Source organism: Halichondria panicea, chromosome 12, assembly GCF_963675165.1.
Source record: "Halichondria panicea chromosome 12, odHalPani1.1, whole genome shotgun sequence".
NCBI lineage: Eukaryota > Metazoa > Porifera > Demospongiae > Suberitida > Halichondriidae > Halichondria > Halichondria panicea.
This window is the reverse complement of record NC_087388.1, coordinates 5,618,101-5,632,856: the sequence shown is the minus strand read 5'-3', so window position 1 is coordinate 5,632,856 and position 14,756 is coordinate 5,618,101. Positions and strand designations below refer to the sequence as shown.

Sequence of the window (14,756 nt, the reverse complement as noted above, 5' to 3'; positions counted from 1 at the left end):
AACAGAGCAAATCGTGTAAGGAAACATGACACTCGAAAGCATGTCTAACTAGACTGTCCCCCTGACTAGCAGTACCATTGTATGTGACTATGAAATATACATGGAATTATTCTTAATCTCACTCTGGCTTGTCCTGGTAGGCTCTTATTATTCTTCTCATCTCAGCTAGGCACAGTTTCTTTCCTCCTAATTCTTGCATATCAATAGATGACAGTTTCAGTCCTCACCCCTTGTTGCAGTATTTGATGAACTGAATGGAACATCTAGCCACCATGATGGCTTATTTTCTTCAATCCAGTATTTTTCTAAGTTGATCCACGGACAGTTTCTTTTGTATATCACATGCATGAATTAATGCAGCACAGTTTCAGTCCTCTCCCCTTACTTGTTGTTGTTGCAGTATTTGGAGAACCATCTGTGGCCACCATGACGGCTTATTCTTTTCTTTCCAAAATCCCCTCTTACCTGCATGACAGCATGAGGCCAAAAAAGTAATACATCGTATATGAACAGGAAATCATTCTTCTTACCAGTAGGATTTACCAGCGTAGGAATCAATGCCTGTAACTGTTTGGTGTTAAGAGTTTCAATCTATGTAAAAAAAAATACATGTAACTTCACAGTCTCTCTGCATAGTAGGATGAAGGCTGAGAAATACCTTGCAGTTGTGTACCTATATTTTAGCATGAAGAGACTGCCCTTGATGTAGCTAAAGTCAGGAAATCATTACCATTTTCAAAAATGATCATTCTGAAATCCAGTCAATCTACCGGCAACTAGACAAACTTGCTAAACAAGAGTTTAAACATGAGTGGGAGAGGTGCGTGGCAGTCATCAGGCTGTCCTTCGGGTCCAGCTTAGTCGCTGCTGCAGTGGCAGCTAACTTACGAGATCTTGTAGCCGAAATGGGATTCAACCCGAAATGGTGGAATATCTGCTTTGATTGAATTTATTGGAAGTTGTGTCCACCAGAGAGGACTAGTAGCCTACTTTGAAAAAGTGAAGAAAAAATTCCGTTGAGCTGAGATATAATTATAAATGCGGTAAATAGAGTGCTTTTGAGAAGTGAGCATGCACTGAGGTGCTTCCTCGAAACGGCGTAGAAGGGAATTATTACATGGTGCATATAAATATCGATGAAGTCATAGAAATTATAGACTGTCATAATATTTATTAATCCTGAGCCTCGTATACTGTACTTATAGCTTACCGGTTGCTCTAAACGTCACGGTGACGTTAGGAACTAGGATTGGATATGGAGAATTGAATTCAGAATGAGGAGGTGAATAATAATTGTGGTGGTTCGTTCCATTTTCGTATAAACTGAATTCTTTCCCAGGCCATAGCCCTCTTCCTGCGTTTCCCCGCAGAATGTTTCTTCTTTATTTGTATCCATCCTGAAAATTTACAGACACGTGGGATCAGTCATGAGGCTTTAGGCTTTATGGAGACCACTCCTTGCACGTGGGCCTGCTACTAACGTTTGCACGGTCAGTTTGTTGACACATTTATTCCACAGTTCGTTCATTTAATTATTTTATTGCCTACTAGGTTCAAGTATTTTAATTAGTTTTATGGCGCTAACTGACTGTGCTACAAGCACTTAGATCACATTCATCGGGTAATTTTTAATGAGCCCGTTCCATTTTTACGCCAACAATTCATACAAATCAAGTTAACTTGTCCATGATAAATCTGTGGGAAGATTATAATAAACAGGCCGATTTTTCTTTAACAATAATAACATTTACACGTAACACGCATTTAGGTAGTGCACTGACCCCCCCCCCCCCTCCTCGTGTGTGTGTGTGTCCACGTGTTTGTTATCGGTGACACATGTTGCTGTTGGAAACGGTGCGGAAATGATGAACACCAAGTTACTACTTACGCTGTCGGACCTAACCTTATAGGGCTCCTGTTGTCTATGAAAATTGGAGTTGCTCCAGGAGCCATTAGCCAGACATTTTTGGACACTTTCCTTTTTATCTATCCTTTTTATGGGCCAGTATACTTTTGCTCTTTTTGCTTACTACAAAGTTGCTTTCTTTGCCATTTGGGATCACATGATTTCTTTTTTTGGCTATTTACTTTTGCTTACTGTATCTGAATATGTACGGAGGGCAACAAAAACGTTATATTTGAGTGAGTCGATGTCACCGCGCACGCCTTTTCTTAATTCAGTGTACTAAATTTATTGAAATCAAAGTTCAAACTACTAAAAATAGACTGGAAACTCCAGATTGATCGACCAGAGCAACTCCTCAACCACTGATCTATCACCTTAGTCAAACATTGTTGACTAGAGCATTCAATCTAGCTATGAAGTTGGTAAATTTTACCGGAATTTTTTGTGTTGGTTCTCAATCACCTCAGTCAAACACCCAACATTGTTGACTAGAGCATTCAATCCAGCTATGAAGTTGGTAAATTTTACCGGATTTTTTTGCGTGAATATCTTGGTTCTTCACGCACAACTCATACTATCCAGAGCAAAGTATAACCACAGTTGTCTTTATAAAGTAGTCAGCTATGTGTGAGACAACATGGCATGTTGCTGTATATCTATGTCACGACAATAGCGTAATAGTAGAGGCCTGTCCTCTCCATGGCCTTCTTAATCGAGCCCATCCCACCATCTCCGCGCCTCACATTTCCTCAAGGATCTTCAGCTGCTGGGGTGCCTCTTCTTGGTTTCATCATTACTTTAGCTTGCAGCTTGACAAGGTTCATGTAAAATATATACCAGTCCTATAGAATTAGCATTTTAATAGTGCGACTTGCTTAGAAGGAGAAGTGTGTATACTCTAGAATTATGCCTGAGGAAGATCATTGTCTACGCTGTCCTACCTCCGCTAATTAACTCTTCCTTCTACTGGTGTATGGAAAGAACTATTCAACAATGGGCTTTACCTACACAGGAGGGCCACAGTTAATACACTTACGGTTATCTTTGTGACTACAATAGCGAAATCAATAGTATAAGCACAGTCTGATAGGAGCGTGTACTGTGGAAAGAGTGTGATCCATTATTTTTCTAAAATATTATATATAATATACTAATGTTAAAAAGATAATTAAAAATTTCTTCAGTTGATTCTGAGTAGCGAGGGCATGATGTTTTTGACGTTTACCTTGTGTATCCTTGATAGTGGTTGTCTTTGACGTTGTTGACGTTCGTCTGCAGCTAAGTCTGTACAACACAACAGAATCCTCCAGAGGAGTATTAAGGGGCCCCAGGGTTGCCATTAGCCAGACATTATGCTGTGGACACTTTCCTCTTTATCTGTCCCTTGAATTAAGTGATTGTATGGTACACACTGAAGTGCATGTCAGGGGTTTTTATGTTTCCACCTTTTTTTGCAACATGAATGAAAGCTTTCTCTGCAGGATGTCTGTCAAAGAGGACATTGGAACTGTCTTTGTCGTCACTAGACATATCTGTAGACTCCAGTGGGTCTGTATCTGTCTTGGAGCTCATTGAACTGAGTGCAGTGATGACTTGACCGTGCAATTCCCTCTTCCTCATGCTGTCGTCGTCTCCGGTGAAGTTGATGGGCAGCACTTTGACATTTTTTGTGCTGTCATCGTTTTCAGAACTGGTGCCAATCATGCCTGTGAAGTCTTGCCCATCGTTTGTTTTGTGAGCATCGTCCAGTGTCATGAAGTAGAGGTCTTTCTCTTTGCCACTGGCACACATCTTGTGTGACAGGTTCATCACATTGCTGGCTATCTTCACAGCAGACTTGTCTTTTTCGTCCACTTGGAGAATGTCTGGACCTGGAGTGGAGAAAGGTGAGTGGTCTGGAGCAGTCACATCATGTTTCTCTTTAACATACAACAATCGGAAACTTGCTCATCACCCGGATTTTTATAGAAAAGGAAACGATCGACCAGAGCAACTCCTCAACCACTGGTTAATCACCTCTGTCAAACACCCAGCATAGTTGACTAAGCATTCAATCTAGCTATGAAGTTGTAAATTTTACCGGATTTTTTTGCGTGAATATCTTGGTTCTCAACCACTGGTTAATCACCTCTGTCGAACACCCAGCATTGCTGACGAGAGCATTCAATCTAGCATCAGTGTTTGTCGATCTGGCGGAAAAAACAACTCAACGATAATTTTTATTATAATCGCTGCTTTTGGTCAGTTTAAAACAATTAATTTGATTAGAAAAAACTGAATGTACTTTAACTCGATTTCAGTTAACACAACAAAATAATTCGTCTCTTCCTAAACATACAATTTGGGTCCTTTAAGTCATTGAACAAATGAAATTCATCTGCATGTCTTTAATCCAAGTTCATCTACATTTTTACCTAGACCTTGCTTGTGACCTTCAGGCTGCAGGCCTCGCGATCGGTGGTGGCCCTTGACGGCGCTCTGGTGTGTATGGTGTAGAGCTCTTGTCAGTCATTTTAGGCAGCCGTGAGATGGCTGGGCACCGGATATCAAGATAGAAACTTCTAAAAATGTGTACTTGCAGAGCACAACTTGAGCACGAGCAAAATGTGCTGAACAGTGAAATACCTGTGAATAAATTATACTAGGTATACGCATGCACATGCATGAATAGCTCCTTCATCTGTGGCGAGTTGACTTGCTACGCATTGAACTCTATCTGGCTGGGACCTTCATCTGTGGGGAGTTGACTTGCTACGCATTGCAGACTTGCTCGCATTGCATCTGTGGAGGGAATGGGTGGAGTGAGTTTACATCGTACACAATACATAGCAGGAAGTGAGAGTCAAATAGAGATTTGTATAGATGTAGGTCACGGTACGGTCCCTTTAGAGAAAAGGCTCACCAATTGCACCCCCACTTACGATGGTACAAGTTTTGAAAATTGTAGCGCTTGTACAGACTCTGAATATTGCTAGACTAGTCGATAACTCACAGAAGCATGCAATAAAAACTGGTACAAGACTGTTCATACTGCTCAATGGTCCGATGGTGCTGGTCGTGACTCTAATCTCATCGCTCAATAGGTATACACGGACAACGTCTAACTGGAGGGATAAAAGCCAAGCAAATAAAAGCTAATATATAAGTACGTGTGGCCGGGCCAGGCTAATGGAAACATGGGCAGTACATCATGTGCAAACTTTTTAGCAAAAGTATTCGTAATCAGTGTTACCACCTCACTTACACGATTGTTTGACATAAGAAACCCGTATATGGGGTGTTTCATGTCGATGTTGATGAAGCTGATTAGCATTGCTATCAGCAGCTGCCCCTCCCCCATGGTGGAGGCACTCTGCAATGAAGACTTGATTCTTCTGTTACACCCTGTATATTTGTTCGTTTGTACAATACACAAAATAATTCATAATTCATGACTCACAGTCAAGTTGTAAGGTACCAGTTCGCCATCTTAACGACTTTAACGTTTGCGGTTAGCCCTAGCCTCTGAGCTTGAGGGTCGTTATTTGTAGAGAGGACTTCACTGTTGAAATAGAGTAGGCCATGAAAAAACACAAAGATTGGCCACCTGAACCCCACAGTTATAACGGGTGGAATAGACATAAACTTACACGAATGAGCTGAAACACGTCTCTACTTTTGCAAGTTTGAAGATGACTGTAACAATGTCTTGGAGACATCATTTTTGTATAAGTCTAGTCGGGCATAGTTTAAAGCATTCCGCAGATCACCAATATAGACGATGATTTTACCAATAATTGCGTTTGAAAATGCTGGTCTTGCTGTTACTTGTTGTTCTTTGTCTTGTTTGTCTAGTGGTAAGTTCCTATGCAGTGGCGGCTTTGTGCGTTCGTTGGGGACTTGTCTATCCCATGCTACTACTGAATTTGAAGCGTTATCTAAATGTCCAGTTGCTCTTAAGTTTGTCCGACCTCTCCTACGTCCGGAGCTGTTGTGGTTGGAGATGGGGCTGTTGGCTCATTCTGGTCGTCCAGTAACAAGTCTTATAAGTATTCTTAGATAAGATATGATATAGATATAATTATGAAGTTAAATATTAGTCATGCCGGTCTTCTTTTTTTCGTAGCATGTTCTAAGAAAAAAATTAAAGGATGAAAGCACCGCGACGCAAATTCTGTGTAGTCTTCCGTGGGTAAGTGCAAAACATGGACTGGTAACTCTGGGAGGTATTGGAGGGATGGGATATGTTCTTTAGTAGCCACACTGCCATTGTGGCCAGAGCGTCATGCAATGCCAAGTGCTCTTGGATGGACATTTTTTAGCCTTTATTGTGGAATTGAGCTTCTTTGGCCATCATCTCGACAACGTATGCATATATTCCATTCAGGGTGTCATACACGGGGGGAAGGGGGGATATCCCCCCCTAGCTCCAATTTCCCCCCCTTTCAATTATGACTGAGTGTCCATAGCTGGGTATTGAAATAACAGTTGACCTTTTTTAGCAACATTTTCTGGTTACTTTTCTCATTTCCCCCCTCTACTTCAAAATCCTGTATGACACCCTGCCATTACGAATCGGAATGCAACAGTGTGTGGGCGTAGGTGGGCCAGCACCCTTAAACATTTTTTTCTATCCAAGAATGTTAACAAATGGTCCTACAGCTACTTTGTTGATCTTCATTTTTGTCTCAGAGCCCGTGACGACACACACTGATCCCAACGATATGTTTGCTTCATTTGAACAGATGAAACAAAGTCCATCAATAGCTACTTCTTAAGTTTTCATGATTGTCCAATGAGTAGTATTGTACCGATCTCTGCAATGGACTGGCTGCTCAAACCATGTACACCGGAATGTCTTTCTTAGAACACTTGGTCGAATAAAAGAGAGTAATAATTATATAAAGTAAAGACAGTGCAAATAATTGTATATAATATTATTGTCTTATGAAGTATGGTTTTAAAACTTTTATTTTAAACTGCAAATCTATAGTTCTAGTATTTATAGTAACTGTGATTGTAAAGCTTCGTATAACAAGTGGGAGTGACAAGTGAGCATTAATAACAACACAGAAATTATAGTTCCAATTAGTGTTTTGTTTTCAAGAGTGTTAGCAACACAAGAGTTAGTGTATGTTTTGTTTTCCCCTTTTCAAAACCTCTGGCGCGATTATTTTTAACAAAATAGAATAAGTATGGTACTTAGGGTATTGACATGCCCCCACGCCATAAAGGATCAACACCTAATGAACCAATCAGATGGACTGAGAGGATAAACATTTTTTTCTGTTCAACATTCTTACATTATTATTATTAATTAACGAATGGTCCACCAGAAATTCTGTTTATCTTCATTTATCGCCCCCCCCTCTGAATGTGTACAGTCATAGAGATTGTCGAGTTAGTCGTCTTATCCCGCCCAATTTCATAGGTCTGTGGGGGGTCACACTGACCACCGCTTGACTAGAGCCCATGCAAATGAGCTTCATTCTACTAATGTCACAAGGATTTCATTGAAAGGTCATTATTTTGTAATTGTGATTGTAAAGCTTCGTATAATGTCACGAGGATTTATTGACTTTTATTGACTGTTTGGTCATTATTTTTAATTTGAACCGGCCTAGCTCTGTTTGAAAGTGGAACTATACTTATTGATTACATAAATGTACCATTGAAAGCACTAATACACCTTACTGTTTTAAAATAATTCCATGAGGATTTCATTGACTATTGGCTTTACTTCCTGATCCTCATGACCCACAGTATCAAAAGAAAATTTGTTGTACTGAAGTATATAAACGGCGTGTAATCATAATAATCCTGATACTTTCAGAAATGTGTCCAGCATGTGTAGTGCAGGCAGTATATAAATATTCATTTACAAATAAAGTTGTGGCACACTTTGATATGTTGAGCTTCATTCCGATGGTATCTGACACTTTCCCGTGTTTCTGTCATCATGATAGCAATCTCTGACGTAGGACTATAGCACTTACTTATTATAATTTGTGCTACGTAGTGCCTGGCAGCTTCATTATATGGTAACGTGTAGCCTGTATCTAGTTCAGGGCACTTTGATTCTCCGCTTAGGCGTCTTGGGACCACCCCCTGAATAAGAGTACAGAGTGAAATCAATGATTGGAAGTACACTTCAGGGACGAGAGTGTACCATGTGACATCAGGTGATGACTTATGGATTTTTGTGGCTTCTCTGATTCACTTAGTAATTGATTGAAGTACAGTATGTCTTTATTATAATTGATAATTGCATACATGCATGCATGGCAATGTATATGAAGCGCGCGGACACCCAAGAAATGCTCTTGTTAAACTCACGAGAGGTGAATTGCCCTGTATAGGGAAGACATACCCAGTTACAAATCTTAATTTCCTCATTGACAAGTTGGTCTGTGTTGATTGATCTCCCCGACACTGGACAGCAAAAAACGACAAGAGTGACGACGATGTGTTTTACAGTCCTCCATTTTATACTTCTTACACCGGCTACAAGATGTGTTTGAGAGCTGACATTGAGAGCTGACACTAATGGCTGGGGTGATGATGATGGCACTCATGTTTCAGTGAGTTTCGAAGGGAGACTCTTGCAAAGAGGCTACACTATTAGCTGCAACAACCATTTAAAATTGTATCCATACTCGTACTTATCTTTGAGCTTTTTTGTACTCGGATTTTTCTTTTTTTTTTTTTACCTCGAAACTCAGTGAATACAGTTACTTTTAGTTGAATCTGATTGACGAGTATATAGTTGAGACATAATTATGGTCAGTCCTCCTTCTGTGTGCCGACTATATAGCTGGCGTCATATACCATTTAAAGCAACAAAGATCTTTGGTAATTCGGAAAGTTAATAAACAGATCAAACAAAGGAATGTGGAGTGCATTACAGCCGTTGAAACTAACTATACCTTTTGTTTCGACTCGGTATGCATGCATCTTGATCATGGTAGATATACATTAGAGCTGTTTTCACTTAGTTTACGAAAATAAGTAAATTTATCGGGCACGGGGGAGGGGGGAATCTAAACAGTGTTTCTGTTGCGTTCCGTTCCTTAATTGGGGGAGGCAGATTGTAACTTCCTAAGGTTGCATGCTTGTAATTAGTGTGGCCACATACGTTTGCATACAGGTAGTATGCTCCAGGATCAATTAGCCTGGCAGTGTGTAATGGAGAAGCCGTTCTTCAGGTATCAACCTCTATTACAAGTTACTGTGATGTTCTCTTCTAAAGATACCAGAGGAGAGTTTCTGCTGCATGAAACATGATATGATATTGTGTAAGTGTTTCCTGTGCATGGGATTTAGCCCTATCTTGTACCTGTCACACAGCATGAAATTCTATGTTTCTTGTAGGCAGAAAATGTAATTGAGACACTATGTACACATAATATCATAGTGAAAGAAAGAGACTCACCTCAACAAAGTGGTCCGGCTCTATTTGGATTGGAGGTCAAAGTTGCCGCCAGTGGGACGGACTCTCAGTTAATGCTGCCGTTGCAGTAAAATTTACACGTGTGTAAATAACTTTATTTTCGCCAACTAGGGCTGGGTATATGTATTCGGCCGGTGGTTGAACAAATTGTAGTTTAACATATGGTAGGGGTGAGGGCAGCAGAGGGGGTGTGGCCAATTCTTCGGTCTGTTGCTCCATTGCAATTGGTGGGTGACCGCCTCATAAATGGGGATTAAGCTTGCCTTGGGGTTTTAGCATTTCTGACAACACATTAGGGCAAGAAAGAACATAGTTAACAACAAGACAGCCTTACACTGAAACAGATTTAATACAACAAAACTTGCTGGTAGATTTGAATTGTGATGGCACAGCTACACCTTGTTTTCTTAAGAATATTCTTTTATCGAACATGGAATGTGCTTCTGATATCCATGTGCTTCTGATATCCATGTGCTTCTGATATCCATGGAAATGATCTGTCATTAATTTTGTTGTCTGATTGTATTGTTGAAGGAATTTCTTCAGGTGGTCGTCTATTACAGTAATGGCTGCATAGTATCCCATCAATCAAAACCGGCTCTAAGCACAGTTTAAAATTAGGACTTGCAATGCAGGTCAGCACGTGATCAACAGCGTGTCCACTTAGTAATTATATGCTTATTTTTTCTGAAATGCACCCAGCACGTATATAGCACGGCAGGAAGTATGTAAATAAATATTCATTACAATGACAACGACAGCTGTGCATGCATGGCTTCTCTGGAGTCTAGCTGAACAGTCAGCTACAGGCTGAGCTCTCAGCCATAGCCAGCAGTAGGAGACCAGGTCCTGCAGGTTGAAAGGAAAACCCGGAAGTTAGTAGCGTTTCTACATTCAACTGATAGTTATTTATTCATTACTTTTTAATTTCAGCAGCGAAATAACAAACTTTAGCACAGAAAATGTGGTGCAAGATAATTGAATGTGAGGTCCATTTTCTTTTTTCAAGAACTGTTAAAATAAACCAATTGGTCGATCTCTTGGAGCAATTCTTTTGGTTGTCTAATAATAATATTATGCGAGTTATTTGCAACATCACTCTTCTCTCTTTTTAACCTTCTTTGTTATATCATCCTAGTGTGCGGTGCAATAACAGCCTTTGTAACAACCTTTCCCTGTTTCATACTTTCCCCTTCAAAAAGCTGCAGTTGTGAGACATCATTGCATCTCCTTTCTCCTCTAATATATTATTATATGACTGGTAACTTTGACACACACACAGTTCTTGCCGTTACCAAAAATGTAGAACATGTACTGGCAACATTGCATATGTGGGACACTGTATAGCGTTTGCCTTCAGTATAGTTTTTCCGCTCGTAATCCATTTGTGGAAGTATGCCTCCACTCTTTTTGTTTCCCTGCTGGTGAAGGCCTTTCTCACCTGGAAAGATTTTACCTTTACCTTTGACACCTCTCGTCCCGAAATCAGGCCTGTAACTATACCTTGGAAATTTCTTTCCAGATTATGTGCGTATGTACGATGTACCAAACTTTCCCAAAACTATAAACGAAACAACAAAGGGGAAAACAAAACACTAAATCTATACATGTACTCGTATTGCTATTTATTTCTTCTATTTAATGCTCACTTGTCACCCCACTTGCTGTTTGTGAAAAAAAAATTATTGTAGGCATTGAAATAATTATTATACTTCCTCAGTGGGATTTAAGAAAAATCTCAGTACAGGAATGGGACTTCCCGTTGCTCCGCATGACATTGTGGCTATTTTACCATTCCAAACTATAGGGGATACGAACAAGGAGGGTCCGACTGTATGCAGCCAAATAATGGGCGTAAAGATCTGCAGATAGAGGAAATTGTCAACAACACTATTAAACTATAGGGGATACGAACAAGGAGGGTCCGACTGTATGCAGCCAAATAATGGGCGTAAAGATCTGCAGATCGTCAACAACACATACATAGACACGTCTGCCGGCACCTGCACCACCATGGCCCCTGCCTCTACCTCTCTGTGGAGCAGGAGGCACGTAGTCTTCATCACTACTTTCGTCGTATTCTTCATCAGAATCTGTCTCCAGACCTATAGACACGAATTGTCATAATTGTTCATCAGTGTCTGGGGCGGGATCACCTTATTGTTTCTCAGGTAGTTTCTGGTTTTGCTGAGTTGGTTTTTCAAACTCGTCACCGGCTTCTTTCCATCCAGTGAAGGTCTAATTATAGTGTTTCTGGTAATTGGGTGACTGGTCTAAGATATCGAGTCTTTGATTAATACAGTCGCATTAGCATCTCATCAAGAGTAGCAAAATATGTAGCTTTGAGAGCATCTTTCAATTTCCATGAATCCTTGCAGCCCCCCAGCTCCCGTATTGACACTTGCGCCATCTGTGCCAAAACCAATCAGTTTATTCCTCCAGTCAGTAATACCAATGTACTCCATAGCTGCTTTAAAACATTCAAACAGGGTCTGAGCATCTCCCCGTTTTAGCTGTCGAACAGTTAAAAACTTGTTTCTTACGTGGACCGAGCCTGCATCTTCGTCTGGTGGCCTTACAATTGTGTCTTGTAAACAGTTATGAACGACCCCCGATGGTGTGAAGGTAATGATTACCACTGGGTCACCGTAAATAAACATAAACTTAACATGTACAAGTTCAATAACTAGATTGTTCATTTACATGTGTCCTTTGTCCATCATCGGATTTCGGGTCAACGTACTGAATGGTAAACAATTCGTCTTCAATCGTTCCAGCATCAGTTGTACCATCTGACTGAATGCTGAAAAATTTAACGCTCGATAGTAGAATCCTTTGTAGATCCTGGGCAATGTACTCAACAAACGTAGCACATGCATGATCATTAATGTATCCATGTAATGTATCCATGTAAAGGGACTCGGATGATCCCTTTTTCCACTGGAAATCCCAGTAACCTCAAATAAGGGTGGATCGGGTTAAGGAATCAAACCTCTCCTGTGTAACGTGTTCAGACATGTACTAGGAGTTTGCACTTCGATTTGGGACGCTAAGGGACGCTGGGAAGACTCAAACGACCCTTTCTTTCGTAGACACCTCAGTAATCTCTAAAATGGGTGGAGGGTGATGAGCAATAGCAATCACGTGTAGGCACGTGTTTAAATGTCGACTGTGAGGTTCCTACTTGATTTGGGTCGTTAAGGGACCAGATTGGACCCTTTCTTTCAAAGAAACCTCGGTAAATTCAAAAATTGATTGGTTTCATCAAGCGACCATCACATGTTAGCCTTGAATGAGTAAGAATCCTTTGTCTTGAATCCTTTTCTTTGTTTTTTCCATGGGGTGATCCAGGAGAAACTGTTCGCACAGCCAAAGACCTGGCGTCGTGTTGGAACGTAGGCCTTCACTGAAATCATTTCGCTCTCTTCTACAGTGAAGTGCCTACTGGGTTCAGGGGTGGCAGCAGAGCCTGTTAGGGTTATGGCTTATGCAAACCTCAGCCTCCACAAGTTGGAGTGTTGATGCAATCACACCCTATGGAATCGAACGTAATTATTATATAAGTTTATCACCCGACTGGACTTCTGCAATCTGATTGGTCAAGACGGATTCCGTCTTGGCACATAAAACTATGACAAGAGTGCTCAAGACGGTGTTGCAAAGGTACGATTCATGAGACTACATTTTGTCCCCCTTTTATTTGCATGTGTGCGCAGTAGTGCTATCAACAACAAAGTATGACGATACATGAGTTTTGTAGATCTATGTTCACCACTGTCCAGTTGGTTCTTCTAAAATGAGAAGAGACCTCTATTCATGTTCAGTTCAGCTAGACTTAGTCGATCTATAGCTAGATAGTCTACATGTACTATTGTGTATTTCTATCGTGTACGTTCATTTCATCAGTGGAGCATGCACGAAGTTGTAGCTGTCAGCCTTCAGGCATACGCATGGCCCTGATTGCATACCGTATAGCGGGTAATTTTCGGGGGACAAAATATTTGTGGTTTAGCAATATTGAGACATTTCGTGGATAATATTTTCGTGGATGCTGCTTGGATTGTAGGTAAAGGTAGGCAAGGTTGCTTCATTCGTGGGTAAAATATTCATGGTCAGACCTCCAACCCACGAAAACCACGAATATTTTGCCCCACGAAAATTACCAGCTATACGGTATAGCAAAAACACATAATTATGTTTTATGGGATGCATCATCGGCAAAATGACAGAAATTTATGTCATTTCTACATTAAATTTCAAATGATGCATTTTATTTGAGATGTTTGTTATTTTAACGTATCTGTTTTTATTATACATGCAGCCTAAACTACTCAGCTTTGCCTGGTCCTAGGCGAGCTACTAGCCTTCAAAAGTGATTTACTATTTAGTCTCCCTGAACAGCCTACCCCATGCAGGGTCAGATATCCGGGGTACATTCTACCCTATGGTAGGCTGTCCGGGAGGACTCTAACAGTATGACGATCAGCGATCCCAGTCTTATGATAACAGTTTACAATACTCAACATACTCGAAAGTGATATGAGCTTGCTAGATAGCACAACAGTAGATCTACCACAGGCAGTACACTTACATCGAAGGAAAGGTAAAGGTCATATTATCGTAAACATTGCATATTACACATTTCGTAATTGCTATGTGACTGATGACACATAATTATCACCTTTCTTGCCTCCTCTGCTAGTATTAATTGCCAATCAAAACATTAATTATTTGAAACGCAAGGATGACAAAGATCACTTTTACTGTCCTCCATTCTATACACCTCTTACAATGGCTACAAAATGTGCATTTGCGTTGATGGCAATGGATGGTGGGATTTTAGGGCACTCATGTTTCAGTGGGTGCCTATCACATGAAGGGAGACAATGACGACACTCTGGTGTTCAGGGTATCTGTACAAGTACCCGACTACAAGCCGTGGCTGGAGCCAACCATTTAAGACTGGAAGACTGAACGTTTTTTGTTGTTTATTTAATTATTTTGCTTAATTGGTATTCTTATTTGATTGCCATTTACAATTTGTTTTTGGAGTGTATTATATTGACTATTGAGTTTTAGACATTGTAGTTGATAAGATCTACATGCTCCAGAGGGATAATATACTGCGGGGGACTTGTATATACCTATAATTATATAGTTGCACACGCTATTCTAAAATGATAATTTGTACCATTTACCTGCCGAATGATTCTAATCTCTGCTGCTTTGCCTGATTCACATGCATCTTACCCACTGGCTTAAATTTTAGCCCATTTGTAACCCAACATGCATGCATCCCAGCCATTTATACCCACCCAATACCCAGCCCGTTGAACCCTTACCTGGTTGGTACCAAATTGTAGCGTGCACCCACAGATATATACCCGCCAAATGACTTCTTGGGGGGGGGGGTTGCTGAAA

The 14,756-nt window shown here is 40.5% G+C and overlaps 1 long non-coding RNA gene across 3 annotated transcripts in view; it reads left to right on the top strand.

The window, feature by feature from the left end:
• LOC135345064 (uncharacterized) overlaps positions 1-14,756 on the top strand; it is a 32,737-nt gene that overhangs the window by 10,034 nt on the left and 7,947 nt on the right. Inside the window, exon 4 of one of the 3 annotated variants that reach the window (XR_010397631.1) lies at positions 7,976-14,718. The exons of 1 other annotated variant lie outside the window; for it this stretch is intronic. This is a non-coding gene — a long non-coding RNA (uncharacterized LOC135345064). Of the gene's footprint in view, positions 1-3,387; positions 7,935-7,975; positions 14,719-14,756 lie in introns of those variants that run through there. One more of the 3 variants, XR_010397632.1, reaches the window with a different exon arrangement.